The following is a 20,529-nucleotide window of genomic DNA, read 5'->3' on the forward strand; positions in this document are numbered from 1 at the left end:
TTGTTTTCGAGAAAGAATATTTCTTAAGAAATCCTGCACCAAATCTCTAGAAAGATGCAGAGGAAAAAAGATAAACTTAATTGTGGTGGCTTAAAGAGATGATTTTTAAACTCAATTTATCGTGTTATTTATTTTCAAAACTTAGAATCTAATTTATTTCGGTGAAATTAATCAAAAGGTCAAGTATCATAAACTTTTAGAATTAAAACCAGTTTGTGCTTTAAAGCTACAAAAACTGCACACACAATTAAACAAGGAGTAAAACTTCTAACTACACAATCTTACAAAACTGTTAATGTGACACGAATATTTTCGAATAAGGAATACAAGATTTTTTTCCCTTTCTAGCAAGAATATTTCCAAAGAAATTCAAAATCTATCTCTGAAAATATGCCAAAAAAGGGTACTCTAAACTTTATGTACGTGTAGTTATAAAAATCGATGTTTAAACTTAATTTATGGAATAGTTTATATTTAAATCGCAATAATATATGTGATATTGGAATTAAGGAAAAATATTTGACAATGAATCATTAGTCTTTTAAAGTGCAATTCGAGCTTTCAACACTTAAAACGTAATGATAAATAATATAAGAGCTAAATCTTTAAATTGCATTTAATAAGACTAAATGTTAGTGAGTAAAGGTATTCTAACTATTATGTGTTATTGCATTCTAAGTATATTTTTATGGTATTCTATGGTATTGTTTAATTAATAAAAAAGTACATCTCTTCACAAAAAACAATTCATGATTTATCTATCACATGAAGAGAGAAAAAATACTCCCGAATTGATGTGGCAATATAAAGATGATTTTTAAATTACATTTATTGTAATGTCAATTCTTAAGAACGCAGTAGTCTCTTTGATAAACGTTATTTTCAAACACGATATTTTAAAATCTTAAAGCTTTAAAAGCAATCTGCAGTTTATAGCTACAATAACTATCTGCTTAAACATTTAAGAACCAGAGCTTTAAACCACACACTTTTAATAAGACTAAAAGTTAGTGCGACGTGAATATTTTCAAAGAATAAAGACAAGTTCCTTTTATTCGCGAGCAAGAATATTCCCAAAGAAATCCATCACCTATCTCTGGAAAGATGCGGAGAGAAAAGATACTCCAGAAAAGGATGGGTTATAGCGCGTGCGCCCTCTCTTTCACAACTCCCCGGTCCATGCAGGCCTTTTACTGATCCAGTCCATCGGTATGCAGCCGAATAGGCCGGTTGCTTTTCAATGCAGCTTATAAAGGACGAACTAGAATTTAGAAGAGAACATAAGTTTTTATTTTTTATTATTTTGCCATTTGTTTTCCTCGGTGTGAGACTGATGTACTATCTCCCATTAAACTGTATTAAAGATCTTTGGATCGAAAGACTGAATGAGGAGATTTATTGAATTGGGAGAAGTTGTGTGAAATGAAAACTGTGGGAGAGTTTTTTGAAGCACTTCGAATGAAGTTTTAAGTTTTATCTGGTAAGTTCGAGATTTGTTTTTTGAAATATTTTAGAAACTTTACCTACAATAATTATTTGTATTTATATATTGAATTGCTAATTTCTCGTGATGTTAAAATTGATATTTTGTGTTATTTTTATTATGAAAAGATATGCTTCTTCCCAAAAGCGAATTATATTGTTATTTGAATTAGTTTAATTGGAAAGATTTAGCGTTATTAGTAAACATATATTTTATAAAAGCAAGATATATTACTGATTATAAACTATGAAATATAACTAATGAATGAAAAATTTAAATTATTTTTTTTACGATTTATGCTTATTTTCGTTTTTACTTAATTAATTATTAGTGACAATTTTTTTCAATGGTTAAGAATGGAATAAAACGAAACAAAATATGTGATTATGAAATAGAGTTATTTATTACTCTAAATTATGAAATTCTATGGTAGTCTGGTCGATTATATCGGCTCAGTTTATTATACCTGTTGTGTAAACCTGCTTAAACACGTTTTCATGCTTCGATATTTTTTAAATCGTCTAACGCAGAATTTTGTTGTAAATATAATTATTATTTAAAGGGAATGTTTTTAGTTTTATTTAATATTTATCTCAAAAGGAAAGTTTTTTTATGTTTTTTACTATTGCTTTATTATTTGATTACTTTTAAAAGCACAGTGTGTTTAGCTTTTTGAAAAGATTAGTCATATACCACAGAATTGCGAATTACAATATTCAGTATTCGAAACATAGAAGCATTAATTAATTTTCTAATTAGTGATTTTCAACCAAGTATTATATCTTAATTATTCAAGTCATTCATACAGTAACTGATAATTACTCCAAACCATATGAAATCGCTTAACAATATTTAATTTTCAATTTATTTAACCCATATAATGACATACGAATATGACAAAATTACTAATTATATATGAGGTAAACTCAGAGTTACATTATTGCAATATTTTTTTAATTGATTTGAATCATATCAACTAAACAAAAGTAATAATATTCTTTTAAACAATTAAACAACTAATGTTCAAAATGTTTTGAGAAAGTAAACTTTCTGTCTCTGCATTTATTATTATATATATATATATATATATATATATATATATATATATATATATATATATATATATATATATATATATATATATATATATATATATATATATATATATATATATATATATATATATATATATATATATATATATATATATATATATATATATATATATATATATATATATATATATATATATATATTATTGGCCAGAAAGTAAGATTGTATGATCATGTTTTCTCACATGAAGATCCACAATTAATATTAATATAAAATTAGAAAATTAGTATGAGTTACGAAAATATTGTTTGCTTGTAATGCATTTCTTCTTCCCCAATTTAATCTCAAATGTATTGCTTATTTATAATAATTTCTTACATAGTATTCCCTGTTATTATTATATTTTTAATTTTGATTTTTATTTTAGCTTAAAGGCTTTAAACTAAAAGAAGTGTTTCGTAGTTATAATGCTAATTTATTGCAACATTTTAGGATACACATCGTTAATTTGTTACCCAAACTTATTAACTAATGTGCATTCATTAAACAGTAAAGAAATTAAGGCAATGAATTCAAAATTGTGAAGCATTACAAGGAATTTGTGAAAATATGTAATGCGGAAAAGTAATATTTATAACATAATAATTTCCTTTTTTTTATTTTAAACTACTAAAAATTTAGAAATGAATTAAAAAACAATGCAAATAAAGTTGCAATTGCTGTAGAGCTAAATGAACAGGTTTAATTTCTAACCCAATGGATCATGGATGTCTTGGTATATTTTAACTAAATGTATTTTAATTCAGATATAACACCTAATTTGACATCAAGGAACAAAAATCACTCTATGTGGTAAGCGAAACGATCAGGGTCAAGAATCTCCTCTCAGGGTGGTTCCCAACTGGTGTTCCGTTAGAGCAAAAATAGGGTTCCGAAAAAAAGTACTTTTTTATTACACGGTAATAATTTTTGAAATCTATATTATTAGTAATAAGAGATGTATATTATTTATTAATAACCTATAATTTTTTTTTCGAAATTTCATTTCACTGTATAAAATTAAATTAAAATGCCAATAAAAGCGAAACAGAATTTCATTTTTCAATTTTCATTTATCTATTAACAATATATTTAATAACTGGTAAACCTGCACTGGTATTTCCAATTCGACTTTTCAAATCTAAATAAAATATTCATTAATAAGGAAATATGTTTCTCTGGATACTATTTTCAACGGTTATAAAAACTCTTTTTTATCTTTTATTTCACCAAAAATCAAAATTCGGCTAATTTATTTCCTTTTAAGCTTATGTATTGACACCTGAAACAAATTTTAAACTAAATTAGATATAGCTCCAGGATTGGGAATTCAACTGTCGAATATTAAACCTAATTTAAAACTGCAAATGAACAAAACTATGAAAAAAATTCCTTTCCTCATATTTATTTTTGAATAATAAGCTTGCAATTATTTATATGTATTTTAATATGTACAAAGTCGAAGTTCCGCCGAAAAAAGTTCGATCATTTATTTTTCTATAACCGGAAAAATTTCGGAATCCCTTATTAAAATAGTTTTAATGTTGTTGGTAACACAGCTACAAATAATCATAAAAAATTTATCAGAATTAAACGCAGTGGAAAATAAGGATAAATATTTGATTTTTACAAGACGTAGTTTAATTTTTATCAAATATTATATCATATCAATTAGTGACTTCATTATTCAAATGAAATGTTTCCTTCACAAATATTTTCATTTATAAAATATTTTCATTACAAATGTTTTTATTTAGAAAACATTTCAAAGGGATATACTTTAGAACATATGTAGATGAAAACGAAATATTTTAATAAATGCATTACGAAATTCTCATTTATATTAAAACTGTTTATAATTTTTCAGTAATTTTTGTTTGAAGAAAAAAAAGGGTTTGATAGTTATGCAAATACTAGTATATAGGAAAATGCTATTTATTTTCATGAAAAATATTTATTTTTACTATGAAAATATGCAAAATAATTTTTATTCCTGTTTTAGAAAATTCACTTCTTTTACTTTGAAGTTTACATGAAAAATATAAAACTACTTCTAAAAACATAAATTTTCATAGTATGGTAAAACTTTTCAGAATGAAATTTGAGAGATAGATGCTTTGGTTATGAAAAATGCAAATTATTCGTTTCATGGCTTACTTGTTGGGCTCTTATTCTAGTTAAACAATATTAATAAATAGTTACATTAAATATAGTTAAACATATAGTTTAACTATATATTATATTATATATAGTTAAACATTATTAATCAATAGTTATATTAATCTGGTTCAACATTATCATATTATTAGTAAATTAAGCTTTTACTTATTTGGGTTTGCTTTAAATGTCTTATGTTTACTGAGTGTTTTGTTAAGTTAATGTTATTCTGTATGATGTTGATCGTATGATCACTTATGGATTGATTTAAATATGTTCTGCATTAAGAATAATACATATTAATTGTTAATATTTTTCAACAAGTCTTTGAGCACTTTACAAATAACAGAACTTAATAATATATATATATATATATATATATATATATACGAAAAATTTAATACTGTAAATAAATAGCTTATTTTTAATAGTTATTTTTAACTAGTAAAGTTTAGTTATTTTTAACTAGTTTAATAAGCACTCTTCAATCGTATAATACTTAGTATTACTAATTCTTTATAGATAAAGTAGTATTTCGGTATCATTTTTGTCCTTTTTGTTCCCCTTTTAAGAATGTATTATTCGATGCAACGTTGGACGTAAAACACTGAAGATACAGATATACAGATTGCTCAGACATAAATATTTGTAAAACAAATATATATATATATATATATATATATATATATATATATATATATATATATATATATATATTTTAAATCTAGGCTTTAAAGAATTGTATTACGAAACGTTAGAGAACGAGCTGATCTTATCCGAATAGCCATATCAAGGGCTATTTTTCAGTATAAATCTCTTCCATTTTTACGCCATAATAGTTCCCAATGCTGCAGTCTTATTTCAAGAAGAAACATTTCTTCCCTTAAGTCATTCTTAAGGTTATTTATCGAAACAAGAACAAGTCTTACAGGTGAAATACCATTTACAGAACTGGTTGCTGAGCAATTTAATCCTCTGAACTCCGGAAGAATCAATTCTTTTCTCCTTCTGATCCGATTCTCCGTTTCACCCTTCTTCTACTTCGAACGTTCTACATCTCACAGCAGAACTAATCCCAACAATACGGGGGGCTTCTTCTTTTACTTCAAAGATATCTCTCTGCTATGTCTCAAAGGGAATTATCTGCTCGTGTTTATTTACAACTCTATAAATATTTTATTGAAACGGAAACTTCACTCATCCGGGCTAAAATATTTCAAGTGTTTCCATTATTAATTATTTCCGCGTATGATTTCAAAAAGTAAACTAATTAGATGTTAAATAATGATGTGTTCTATATATGGAGTAGAATCTGTAATCTAAATTACAATTGTTTTATTTTCTCGACACTGCTTTGGAAAAGAGTTCTAAAATATAATTGGCTGTTCTTGAAGCTTGTTAAGTAAATTTGTATTATCTCACTCACCTGGGAAGTTTAGAGATAAATTTACAATCATATGATTTATTTTATTGAAGAACAATGCTAATTTTATAGTATATCTAAAGTTTGCTTCCTTTATAACTATCATGGACACTTTTAGATATAATTTGAGAAAATATGAATTAGACAAATGCAATATTTTATATTATCGCATTCTAGAAATTCATGAATAAAGCATTGACTTCATATAATTTTGATGATATTTATTTAAATTAAGAAAATATATGAATCCTTAAGTAAATATTTACTATTGCCTTTACTCTGAATGAAAGTAATTTTTAATAGCTTTCTGAATAATTTTAAATAAATTTATTCCTGCTTCAAATTTGAGTGCTAATAAAATTGCTACTGAAGTAATGCTAGTAAAATTGTTCTTTCAAGCAGTAGCAAGAAATGTAATGCGTTTAATGCAAAACTATGCAACTTTAGATTCATCAATATTTTGTAATATTCGTAATTTTTATTGTAATAAGGTCTCTAGTAAGACTTAATCTTTTAATGTAAGTAATTTTTAATTGCGCAATTAAATTAAAACTTTTTTTAATTTAATTGCGCAATTTGTTCATTCAAGTAGTATTAAAAAAGCATTACGCTCAATAGAATGCGTTTTCAGATTCATCAATGTAATTAAATTCATCAAATATTGTTCAATATTTTTTATTGCAATAAAGAAATATATGACGCCTTTAGTTAAATTTAACTTTTACCCTCACTCGGAATATAAGTGATTTTTAATAGCGCTAAGAATAATTTGAAAAGAAAACTTTTTCACTTCAAATTTTGATTGCTAAAAAGTGTTTAGTTTAAGTAGTGTCGAAAAAGGTATTACGTTCAGCGGAATGGTATGCATTTCTATATTCATTAATATTTTGTATTGTTTGAAAGTTTTATTGTAATAAAAAATTGTCTAAGTGTAAAATCAAATCTGATCTGAAACAGTTTTTTTTAACAATCAGGGGGTTATTAATAAAATAAAAAAAACAAAGCTACTAGTATTTATTTGCAACTTTATAAATATTTTACTAGCAAAAGATCTTCATTTAATTACGTGAAGAATAATTTGATATAAAAAATTTTCGACTTTAAATGTAGATAGCTAATACAATTAATCATTCAATCAGTAGTGAAAAGATATTACCTACAACAGTGATTTTTACATTCTTCAATATTTTTTATTGTAATAATAAATCATCCGTGAGCAAAACAGATATATGTCATATGAAACCTAATTAAACAGATTTTCGAACTCTCAGTCATAAAAAAGAATTACCGCAGCTGCTTGTATTAAATTATTACTCCATAAATATTTTATTAATATAGAAACTTCATATAAACGAGCTGGAACATTTCAAATGGTATTTTCAGCATTAATTATTTTGTTTGTAGCCATATTTGTTGTATTCTATCCGGAAGTAAGCTAATTAGATGATAAATTATAGATGTTTTATTATTAGATGACATACGTTAAACGGGTCTCAAGTTTATTAAATGCAGATGCATGTTTTGTTCTGTTGATGCTGTGTTATGTTTGTTTTGAATGCTAAGGATAATTGGCTTTCCTTCTAACTTATTTAGTAAATGAATATTACGTCACCTGAAACAATTGAAAATAAAATTCAATTTGGATAATTTATACTGATGGATTATAATCGAAGTTTCATACAACTGTAATTTTTGTTTGCTCAATTATTGTGAACATTTTTATCACTAATACTTAAAAAGAATTGATTTTATAAAAACATATTTTTAAGGTATTATAATTGAAAAAATGTATTAGAAAAGTAATAATATTCATATTTTGTACTTAAAATGATATTGATTTTAATTTAGAAAAAAATGCCAATGATGCAGATAATTTTTAACAGCGTAAAGAATATTTTTAAAGTAAAATTTTAGTTTTCAAATTTTAATCGATAGTAAGCTCTCAGTTACAAAAAGTCTACTTTTTTGTTAAAAGTGAATTTTGTTGAAAGTGAACATCAAAATATAAATACAATGCAAAATACCAGCAATTTACGATTTGACAATATTTTTGTTCTATTTTATGTAATATTGAATAATTTTTGTGCGTTTATAAAAACCAGGTTTCATAAATAAATCAGAATGTAGAATAAGGAATATAATAGAATTAACGTAGAACATATAACGTAACTGGTACAAATTTATAACCCTATTTTTAAAGTATTAGTTGGTTAGTTGAATTTTATTGGCACAAGAGCCAGAAATGGCTATACTGCGTCAGGCACTAGGTTAAAAGTTGGTCTCTATGTCAAACTACTGTGTTATTTTAATTTAAAGTATTAAATTGAACAGTGTTTTAGATCGATTAGAACCATAATATTGCGGAATTGAGCGAATAACCTTCTGCTCTTTATTACAGTTGGTATTTGAAGAGGGAAAATTATTGCCACTAGATCCTTATTTAGTTATCAGTTCTTGTGATTTTGTGCAACATATACTATTGAAAGTTCACATAGCATCACTTGCAGCTTCTTTAAGTCTTTTACTGGTTTTGTTGGTTCCTGAGGGAGGATGTCAGACCTCTCTAATATCTTGAATTGATTTTTCTAGTGAAAATGTCAATAGCACGACAGTTAACGATGAAAATGTTTAATTCCAACAAGTGGTTAATGGAAACACTTTTTGCGTGTTCTGACGAATATCAACATAGAAAATTGTTGCCACCAGATCTTAGCTTTAGTCATTAGTTCCTGTGTTTTTGCATAACGCATAGTACCGTGTAAGAAAGTTCAAAAACACGATAACAGAGTTTAAATTGGAACCTTGTAATGGTTGCAAAACTTTTTTAACTCTTATTGTTAGGCACGTTATTCTTACTAATACTTATATTATAATGTTTTTCTTTATGAAAAAATGCTGGCCAGGAGGCCGAGCGGTTCGTCCACCTGATGATTATGAGGCCAACAGGTGTGGGTTCAAATACCGCTCAGGGCATGGATGCTTCTCCTTGTGTGTTATCCTCTGCTTTGTGTGATGTGGAAAGTGGCCCACCTTATGAACGCGAATCTGTGGCAATACTTCGGGGGTAATGTTGCTCGCCTCCGCTACTTTGTGACAAGTTGCTCACCAGGCAACGTAAAATGAGCAACACCTCCGGCTTCTTCCATGGCAAAGAATGATTTCAGTGACTGCGTTTAGAAAAATCTTTACAAAATCTTTTTTTTAGAAACTCATTTATGATTATTAAAGTAAAATCATTTTACGAATTATTTTTTCATCACTTATTATTTAAGTCTTCTTCTCAAACTTGTAATAGAAGCGTGATAAATTCTTTTCCAGCTTTTAAATTTTTATGCTGTTTATATTTTAACTCACCTCATTTTTTATGTTTTAATTCTCGCAGATCTTTTAAATCTTAATTTAAAACATATTACAAATAATTTCTTTTTTAGTCAACTATTGATAAAATAATTAAATTACAACTTTATTTTTATATCATAAAAATATTTAGTATTATTTCTAAAAATTACAAAAAATAATTCGAAAAAAAGAAAAAAACGAACATTATTTGTTAAATTGAAAAGTGGAATCTAAATGATACAAATATTTTTTGATATCGGTTTATTACTAGAATTTTAATTTTTTTAAAAATAATATTGAAATTAATTTACATATTTACATTTTAATACGTATATGCAAAATTATAAATCTTTAGTTACGTAAGAAAAATTCTACTATACCTTTACATCTTTCCATACTTTCTTGTGATACATAATAAATTCTATTAAAATTATTCTTGATAAATTCTATTAAAAATATCCATCGGATGTTGGGCGGTTGTTCTATTAATCTCGGCTCAGCAGTTAATGATAAGGAATTCCTTTTAAATAAAATATATTCTGGTTACAATGAAATATGTATAACTTTATACGCAATGTGCTCAAATAAAAAGAAATTGCGAAAAATATTTATATGCTAGTACAGCATATTTTAATTATTTTTCTTTTAATTTTTCAAATATATTGTCTAGATGGTTTTTATTTTATCAAGGAAAGTTCAATGAATGTGTTAATTATTACTTTTCATAACTTCACTAAAAATTTTTACAGGACTTTATTTTAAACCTGTTTAAGAAAAAATGAAAAGATTTTTTTATAAGCTAATTTTTTTTAACATCTTGCTAAAGATGACTGCTTGCGTATATGGTAAAAGTCGTTATAAAAATTATTAGTTATTATTAATTATTAGTAATTATTAATTTTGAAAACCATTCGAGCTCGAAGAATTTGAAAAATAACTTTTATATTTTAAAGTTATGAAAAATATTGTTTGAGATTTTCTTGAAAAAATTTTGTTGACTCCAAAAATGTTAAATATTAAAAAATTAATCATTTAAACATGTTATACTCTAACTAATTCCAAATTTTAACTTCATAAACTTATTATAAGTCATAAAATCTTGCGTACAAAGTAAAAATACGTAATTGAGAAAAACAGATTTAAAAACAAAACTTTGAATTAAAACTTAATGCAAAAGACATAAGCTTTCAGATTGTTCTATTTTATAAAATGAGCGTATTATGTTCTGATTTCAGCGAGTTTGTTTCAATATTTAATTTTAACATTCGACGTTTTCTAAGCATTTTCTTATACTTGGTGTCAAATTACTAAGAATAAAGCAGGTCCTAACATATTTTGCATGAAAAAAATCAGTTATTTTGTTAGGAAAAACTTCCAGACACTTTAATCACTTTTAATACATTCTTAACTAAGCATTGCCGTTTATTTAATTTATAATGTTTAGCCTTGGAGAAGGACATCGCTCATAATGAGTTTAAATATAAAATATTTAATTCTGGAGCTTAATATATCTGATAATTGTTAATATATGTGTAGAATCAGGAGTAATGTATAATATGATAAATAGGAAAAGATAAATATGATAAAGGGGAATACTTTACTTCTCAAAGAAACATTCCTATGCCTTTAGTCGTAGCTTCAGACCAATGAGTACCCTGGAATCTGGAATACATGACCAATCATTGAAGTGGATAATGGCTATCTCTTGTAATTAAGTCTGTCATCGTTAATCACATTCCTCATCCCATTTTCCTGTAGTAAAGCTTCATTAGGTATCCAGGATATAAATTGATTTCACGAAAACGCCTCTTTTCCTAAACGTCTAATCAAGGTCAAACATGTTATAGCAGTTTATCCGGAATAATTTATTTTTGCTGTATATTAAGGGCAATCCAAAGACTTAGAGGCGGTATTAGAATTAGCCTAGATTCATTAGAAAAGATAATTTTTAAAATTTCATGTATTTCGAAGAAACTTTAATTAGTTTTTCCTTTTTTTATCACAAAGTATGACATAATTCGCTGGAATAATCATAAAAAAAATTAATTTTAAATTTATTTTCATCAGATTGATAATTGATCATCATCAGATTGATAATTGATCATCATCAGATTGATTATCATCAGATTAATAATTAATGTTGATTAGCAACAAATTATAAATTATAACTTGATATAGGCAACTTATACTTTCTTTAAATAAATAAATTGCGATCTAATAAAAGTGAATTAATAAAAAAATAAAATTTTATTCCTATACAAGATATGGAGAATTTCATAAAGGAAAGTTCAAAATGATTTTCTAAAGTATTTGTGAGAGAATCAAAACTGTCTGCAATGAATAAATGTATAATAAAACTGAATATCTAATAATTTAAATATATATTCATTTATAAAATTGCTTGTTCTTACAGTGATGTTAATTTACATCTGTAGACTGAGACAACTTCTGTTATTACCATATTTAGAGCTTTGAAAATTACCTTACAATTTTTAACAATAATTTTTTATCAGGAATTGTTAAATGTTTTATTCAAAAATTATTCTAGACCATTGTCATGTTAACACCGATGTGAATTCAAAATGAAATTATAATTTTGGTACATTAAAAATTTTTGGAGAAATAAATTTTGGTAAAATTACCGTTTTGTATAACAATAACATTTCCGGTTAAAAAAAAATAATTCTTTGATGAAAAACCAAATTATACGGTATTCAAAGCATTCATTTGGTAATTTTTCCGTTCATATGGTAACGGTTTCCGGAAAATTCTGGTCTTAAAATCTATAGATAACAACTCATATAGTAAAAATAACTAAACTGATTGTGTGGAGAAACTGGAACTAGCAACGCCCCCTAGCGAAAAGCTAGAAGAAAAACTCAGACAGTGAGAGAGTGTGAACGACTGGTAGAAAGCTAGCCATGCAGAGCTCCTTATTTTTTACTTCTTCATATATGTTTTATATATTATGTTTGTGAATGTGATGAGTGCTAACTATAGTCATGTTGTATCCTATAAAATAAAAAGTTAGCTAGCCGGTTATTTTAATTCCTCTCTATGCACCACACATCACAATAGGCAATTTTTACCGAATAAGGGTTTTTATGCCATTCTCTACCGTAGAATGATAAAATTATCAAATTTTACCTCAACAACTACTCTATCAACAAATTTTATCTCAAATTATAAAAATATATTTTATCGTTAATTTTACCAAAATCATTACCAAACGTTTCGGTAAAAATTACCCATGATTTTGGGATTCCTATAGTGCCAGGAACTCGGGTAAGTTCGGTAAATATTATGATATTCTGGTATTTTGACCATATTTTTTTTTCACTGTATCGATAGTAGTTACGCTCCTATGAACTGAATTATAATATATTTATGTAGTTGCAATTAGCAATTGTTCAAAATTTTAATTATTGCTGATGTTTTAAAGTTTCGAACAGGGTGCTGCAGTTCGAGCTGGTGCAATATCAAATAATATTTTTACATTACTAATGTACAACATACGCAATATATATACATTAATTTTATGCAATGATAAGCTATGAAACGCAATTTTAGTTTAAATACTCATTATAAGCCTTGTGCAGTGCGTAAAAAATAGAACAATTTAATAACTATTGACCTAATAACTGGATTATAGAGTGGCAATATGCAATCTTAATGGTTGAAGAGGCCTACCTCAAATATGCTAATTAATTAAAATCGATAATTTAAAATACGGAATCTGACATGAAAACGTACATACTTTGATTAAACAGTGACTCTGACGAAATCAGGCTTTTGACATGCCCGCTATAGTTTTGACAAAATATTAGGTATATTTCGGGAGACAAAAATATAAATAAATAAAATAGAAAAATACATTTATTGAAAGTAAATACATTTTTCACTGGTAATTTTTTCCTTGTGCTTCGTACTTTTTTTTAAGAAAATATATTGGACTATTTTTTTTTCTATATTTGTCATACTAACAGTTTTGATAAAATATAATGTCAAGTATTTTCAAAATCAAAATTCATGGGAAATAAAAATAACATAGTCATAGAATATTAATAAATGATACGTAATTTTTATGGTTTATAAAATTATAAGTCATCGAAACCAAAATAAGATCCATTCGCTTTTACAGATCTCATCCATTTTATTGAATATTTTATATCGCGTAATAAAAGCTTTTAATCTACGTTGAATGGAAATATTTAATGAACAGTTTCTGTCATTTTCCAAATCTTTCAATATATTTGCTGTCAGTTATGTTTCCTTTCCTAGTTAAAAGCCACTATTTTCACTCGCTTAGAAATTTAAATGTCCGATATGGCCTGCTTTAAATTGCCATGTTCATCGCTGCAATACTATTAGTATTGCAGTACGTGTGTTCTGACAGATTTAACAAATGACACTTAAAGTGGACTCGATGCTCCCTTGGCAATTAATTGGTATTTCCAGAGTTCTAAGATTTAATTAAAGCTAGATAAGGGTAAGATGCAAGAACTAATTACTTAAATTCCAAAGACATACAATTCTTGAGACAAAACTTTAATATAATACTCAGTTGAAGTATTTTGTTTGGATGCGCTATACTTTGAAATGTTACGTGAGAGACATATATATATATATATATATATATATATATATATATATATATATATATATATATATATATATATATATATATATATATATATATATATATATATATATATATATTTATATATGCATTTTAATTCACACCGCAATAGTTTTAAAGCTGAGAAATTAAAAAAGAGAATTTTTTATTTGCTATTGGTTGCTGTAAGTAATTTGTAATTTGATTCACGGATTTTGAATGAAGGTTTCTTTCAAATACAACTTAAAATTAAAAAGTAAAACAATCTTATTTGTTTTTAATTTATTATGTAGCAGACGTGTAACAGCTGGCTCAATTCGGAGTTTACTACTATCAATGTTCAACTCCGTTGTCTTGTAATTTTGAGTGCGATGCAGAAGACAAAGGGACTCCTGGATCAATTATTGGGACATGCTTACGGATAAGTGTTTCTTAAATCTAATCCACATTATGTAATGTGTGTTACATGGAGAGGCAAAACAACGCGCGGTTAGCCTGACGGCCAGAAGATTCCAGTCTATGATCCTTCCACCATTACGGTTTTTTTTACTTCAGCACTGTGGTCGGAGTGAACCAGGAACAGAAATCTTATCAACCAACCAAGACTAGGATTCAAACCTGGGCCACCTCATTGGGAGGCACATGCACCTAATGATGCTTTGTTTTTAATTTTAAATGATTGTAGCTTTTAAAAACTATAATATTACCTTTGATTCAGTATTTTGTGTAACTATTTATATGGAGCCGTGGTGGCTCAGAGGATTTATCACTCACCTCCTAATGAGGTGAACTAGGTTCGAATCCTTGCCATGGCTGGTCGATTCCACTCCCGGCTCGCAGTGACTACAGTGCTGTCGAAAAGTATCCTCAGTGGGTAACAGATCATTGGTTATAGTCCTCTGGCCACCAGGCTAATCTCGGGAGGTTTTCATGTTTTTCCACTCCATGTAACGCAAACGTTCGTTTGCTCCCTCAAAAAGTCCTCCACGAAGACTACCTGAGTTCAAAATTACAAGGCTATGGGGTAGAACTTTGGTTGCCGAGTACTTAAAATTCGGTCAACTGTTCAACGACGATTAAAAAATAAAATAAAGAAAACTATTTATACACAATATAAGAGTCGGCATTGTTCGTAATCTTCACGTAAACATTTCTGAACTTTTTGTAAGGACAATACTTACTTAATCGGACTTCAAACAAATAGTCGCAGTTTATACCGTAACAAATACGTGAGCTGCGATGGCTCAGGGGATGGATTGCTCACCTTCAAATGAGGTGCACCGGGGGTCGATCCCGGCAATGGCTGGTCGATACGAATTCCGCATCCAGCTTGTACCAATCACAATGCTGACGTGAAATATCCTCAGTGGTAGACGGATCATGGGTTAAAGTCTCCTTACAGTCAGGCTGACCATGGGAGGTTCTCGTGATCGTCCTCTCCATGTAACGCAAATGCGGGTTCGTTCCATCAAAAAGTCCTCCACAAAGGCAAATTTCTCCCAATACTTGATCCAAGAGTTCCATTGTCTTCTGGATTGGGCTCAAAATTAAAAGGCTACGGAGTTGAACATTAGTAGTCGTAAACCCAAAAATTGGGTGAGCTGTTCTACAACGGTTATAAAATATAAAATAAAATATAACAAATACGTTTAGTTATAATTATTAAATAGCTAATTACATAGCTGTTAGTGATTATTCGTATATAATATACTTTTACAATTCTCCTTTACAATATTGCGTGACAGTATTGTAAAGGGGAATTGTTACCAAAGTCAGATTTTGCGTTTTCTTCTGATTCTGCATTTCCATCTTCTTCTTTTACATGTTCATCTACTTCCGCATCATCTCCGTGACATTATTGTCACTGTTGCCCAGAGCAAGTCAGAATCATCCGCAACGTGCTTTTTTTTCTTCTCTACATTAGCTCCTGTCAAATGCATGATGTTTCAAAATAGTAACTTTTAATCTTCGTTATAGTCCTTCATAATACCCACCAGCCATCTCCTTTCATCAGATTTCTTTCCTCACTTTCTAGGCTTCTTTAAAGTCAATAGTTTAGTGGGGTTACTATCATCTGATATCGAAATAAATGTCCAAGATGCACGATTCGACTTGATTTGATGACTCTGTATGCAGTTAATTATATTGACTATATATTTCCTGATTGTAATGAATTTGCCAGTGGTTGTTTTCTTAAAGCATTCTGTATAAAGAAAACATATAAGGACAACTGTGAGCGGTACGCAATGTTAAGTATATTTTTACAGTCAAAGCCATATCGCAATAATCCTTTTATTGCAGAAGGCAATAAGATTTATCAAAATTATAAATATATTTTAATTTTTCACAACTTACCTTTGGAGGAATTTATTGCTTATTTTTTGTAAGAACAGTATTATCTAAGGTATGAATTTTAATTTGAAATATATTTCGAAATTTAAACTAACAAAAAAATTTTCGAGTACAATTCCTATTAATTTGATAATCTATTTTTTTGTAAAATTAAGAAGTGCAGTTGCTAAACTGTTTTATGCAGAGCAGAATTTTATATACTGGTATACAGTATATCTAGTTCATAATTATCAAAGATGCATTTTTTTTTGTATAAATGCAATGGCGTGTTTTTAACAATAGTCACACGTTCTACTTTCTAATCACACTTAATTATAAATATATGTTAAGAACGATTGTGCAATTGAAAAATAGTGGCATTTTCAACCACCTTTCTTACTTGAGAAAATCTGTAAGAGCGATATTGTTGCTGTTACTAACAAACATTCACATTTTATTTTGTAACGTTTACGCGTTATTACAAATCTATGCCCGAGTCCATATATAGTTATTTATATGAGTATTCAAATATTAAACTTTAACAATGTAGCTCTAAGTGTTAAAAAACAGGATATACAGAAAATAAAATACTGTTTTTGATTTTCAATGTTAGTAATGACAATAGCTTTATTTCTAGTATTCTCAAGTTTGAAAATGTTTGCAGCGCAAAAAATAGATAACGCATTTTTTATTAAAAAAATTCAAGTTCTAAGAATTTTAAGTATTAGCGAAATTCTGAGTTTTATTACTGTAGGAAGCAGAGCAAAAAAATGCAGTGAAAAGCGAGAAAAAAAAATAAATAGGAATGAAGGAAAAGAAAAAAAAAACGAAAGAATACTTGAAGACAAGTAAGAATTTAACATATGTAAATGAAGCTATAATAATTGCAAAAAAATTAAAAACTAGAACGTCTATTAATTTTAATAAGCTTCAAAGTACCAGTTTTTGAAAGAATGCGATTGCTCTTCACAAAAAATTAGTTTGTTGTTGTTACCAACTTTCTTCCCACGTACATTCCAAGTATCTAAATAAAACTTATATCTACTGATATTTATGTCTGTTTTCAAAATTAAGAACAAATATTGCTAATGATGGCTTCCTTATAGTTGCCTTAAAATTGGCATTGTTAAAATATGTTTTTGCCTTTTCTTTGAATGATGATAAATATTGGCTGTGCTTTAAGCTTCTTTCTTGAATTCTTATGCTATGTAAGCATTTAAAATTCAACTGACTTATTCTTTTAAACTGAGAATAATTTGTATCTCTTTACACTACCATTCCAGTTTTTTACAGTTTTATAAATAATTTTTGCTGCTTTCCTCATATTATTGACCTTACAAATGAACAGTTTCTTACAATATGCTTCTCCCATGCCCATTTTATACGGATTGCTCTTTGCAACTAATTTAATACCATATTCAAATATTAATCTTACTATATTCAAAGATCATTGCAAAAGAGATCAAGTATATTAGATGTCATGCACTGCATGTAATAAAAAATTTACAAAAATTGTGTTTTAAATAAAAACTTACTGTAATCGACAAATATAATTTTTTTCTTTTCCAGTTATAAAAAATGAACATGCGCATAATGAACGAAATAGTAGGAGATGAATTATCACGTTATGGAAATTTTAACATAAAATTTGCTACAGAGAGACAGCATGCGTAAAATTAGTTTATCATAATTAAGTGATTTAAAATATTTTGCTTCCTGCTTGAATAAATAAAGTAAACAGAAACACTAAAATATATAAGTACAATTTATTTGTTACTCATTAATCATATATTGTTCACGAATTCTTTTAATATATTAGTCACTAGTTCTATTATAATAAGCTAGAAAATTACTTAAATTAATTGGAGGAAAGCAAAACCATGCATTGTTATCACCTATTTCAAGGCAGACTAAAAACTAAAACTACGTAATTTAAGATTTCTTGTAATATTTATATCCATATTTGTCTCTGCAACTATGTTTCCAAGGTATAAGTATACGCCCATTTATTTATGCTTTCAAACTCTTTCAGCGGAACAGAAATCGATTTTTTTAAGGAAAACTTCTTAACCTAGTGCAGGTGCAAAATCAAACGAATGAATAAAAACCAGTTTCTTGCTGTTTGTTCAGCTGATCCTTTAAGATAAGAACTTGCTCTTCGTATGTACTTTCGATTTGAGATCTTGGTAATAACCTCAGACTTCTATAGGAAATTGTCACATCAAGCTTTCTGGTCTGAAAGGTTTGAAATATTTGACTTGAACCTAATACGACCGTATCTTTTTTCAATCCACTTGGAGAAAAAAAAGCTAAAAGGGTTTGAATCTTTTCCTTAGAGATGACTTATATAAATTCAATTTCCGAAATACTATGATTTTGAGAATACTTTTTAAACTTCCTAGTTTATTTGGTTTAGTTATAAACGTAATGGAAGGGCATCAATATAAAAGATATCTCGGCAAATGTCAAAAACGTTACAGTTACAAAGTTTTAAATGACATTTATTGAATAGTAATATATATACATATAGATATCAGATAACATACATTTTTGTTGGGTTTTTTCTAAAAATATTTAGTCTATAAGTGAGTGTTTCGATTTTCTATTTTTCAGAACGCTTAAGCCTATTCAGGTGAGTAACTATATGCGAGAATACGCTGTTAGAAATTTCTCGGAAAAAATGGTTAAATAACAATTTATTGGATGGTTATTTTACCACATTTAATCAAAACAGTCAAATAACCATAAATAAAATAGTCATCGAATTGTCTAGTTTGGTTTATTAACTGCTTTCACCTAATACGGTTAAACAACCAGAATTTTATCGCGCCAACTAGAACCACTTAATGAATCTACTTAGTTCTTTGCAACTGCGTGCATATGACAGCCGAGAGGGCTTATCTGTCAATCTCATGACCGGCAGAACTGATGTTCGAGTCCTAGTGTTGACACCACAATATTTCGTCCATCCCCTTCAACACATTAAGATTTGCCAGTGTCCGGCACTCCCAATGCCCATTACCTTACGAAAAGCCGAGCTCCTATGTTTAGTTAAATAATATATATATTTTTTTACGTTTTCGAAAAATGCTAGTTGCAAATGGTTAAAAAACCGTATAGTTTTGTATTCATGGTTTTATAACCTTAATTTTTTTAAATGGTTTTAAAACCATTATAGAAAAAAATGTTCTTTACCGCAAACTTTACGGTTAATCGAATGGACAGACGCCTGTTATTTTACCATAATTTTAGAATGAAAATTTTAACAGTGTAATGCTATTCAATTCAGAAAAATCTATTTATTTGATGAAGACTACTAAGACAAAATGAAAAGTAAATTAAGTAATTACTGCATCTACAAACCAAACCATAAAAATAAGCATTCTTTTTATCAATATAAGAAAGAATGGAAAATTGCAAGGGGAATAAAAATCCTGGTAAAATTACTGTTTGGTAATGACATTTCTAGCAAAAAAACAACATGATTTTGGTAATACAATATTTTGGTTTTATTTACCAAAATTAGTTTTTCTTATCAGAAATGTCTTAATTATACAGCACGGTAAATGTACCAAAAATGCTTTCCCCTTGTACGTTATAAAGAAAAGTGAGGTTGGTATAAATCCAAATACAAATAGCAATGTACAAAATTAAAAAGAAAAACATTTTTAGCGAAAAAGAAGCTTAAAAAAAATTCTGTTAAAACATATAGTTTTATTTTTTTATTTGGCTTTGTTTAGACATTTTGATTCTAGATCAAAAAGAAATTTGCTGCAATAAACTGCAGGTGTTTTTTAAAAGTATATTTTGAAATATCATGTATGATAATAAATGGAATCAACGCAGAAAAAAATACAGACAAATCACTTCGAAATTTGATTTCAATAATAAAGCCTGAACTTCTTTCTAGTTACAAAAATCTCCTAAAAACTGAGAGAATACTTTTTTAAATGTTATCAGACATGAAATAAAATACAAAAACGCAAGATTTTTTTTTTTGGCACAAGCGGAGAAAAAGTCACAATTTTGTTAAGATAAAATTCTAGTAAAATATCAAGGCAACAAAGTGTTTTTCGAAAACAAAGT

At 27.5% G+C, this 20,529-nt stretch overlaps 1 protein-coding gene across 2 annotated transcripts in view; it reads left to right on the plus strand.

Annotated features, from left to right (window-relative positions):
* The first annotated feature begins 1,126 nt into the window (after positions 1 to 1,126).
* The window catches only part of LOC107453216 (uncharacterized), a 144,603-nt gene continuing 125,200 nt past the window's right edge, over positions 1,127 to 20,529 (plus strand). For both annotated transcript variants that reach the window (XM_016069948.4, XM_016069949.4), the window contains exon 1: positions 1,127 to 1,480. The gene's annotated coding sequence lies outside the window, so the exon portion shown is untranslated. The remainder of the gene's footprint in view (positions 1,481 to 20,529) is intronic.

Source organism: Parasteatoda tepidariorum, chromosome 3, assembly GCF_982258835.1.
Source record: "Parasteatoda tepidariorum strain Cologne lab strain chromosome 3, Ptep-v5.0, whole genome shotgun sequence".
Taxonomy (NCBI): Eukaryota; Metazoa; Arthropoda; class Arachnida; order Araneae; family Theridiidae; genus Parasteatoda; species Parasteatoda tepidariorum.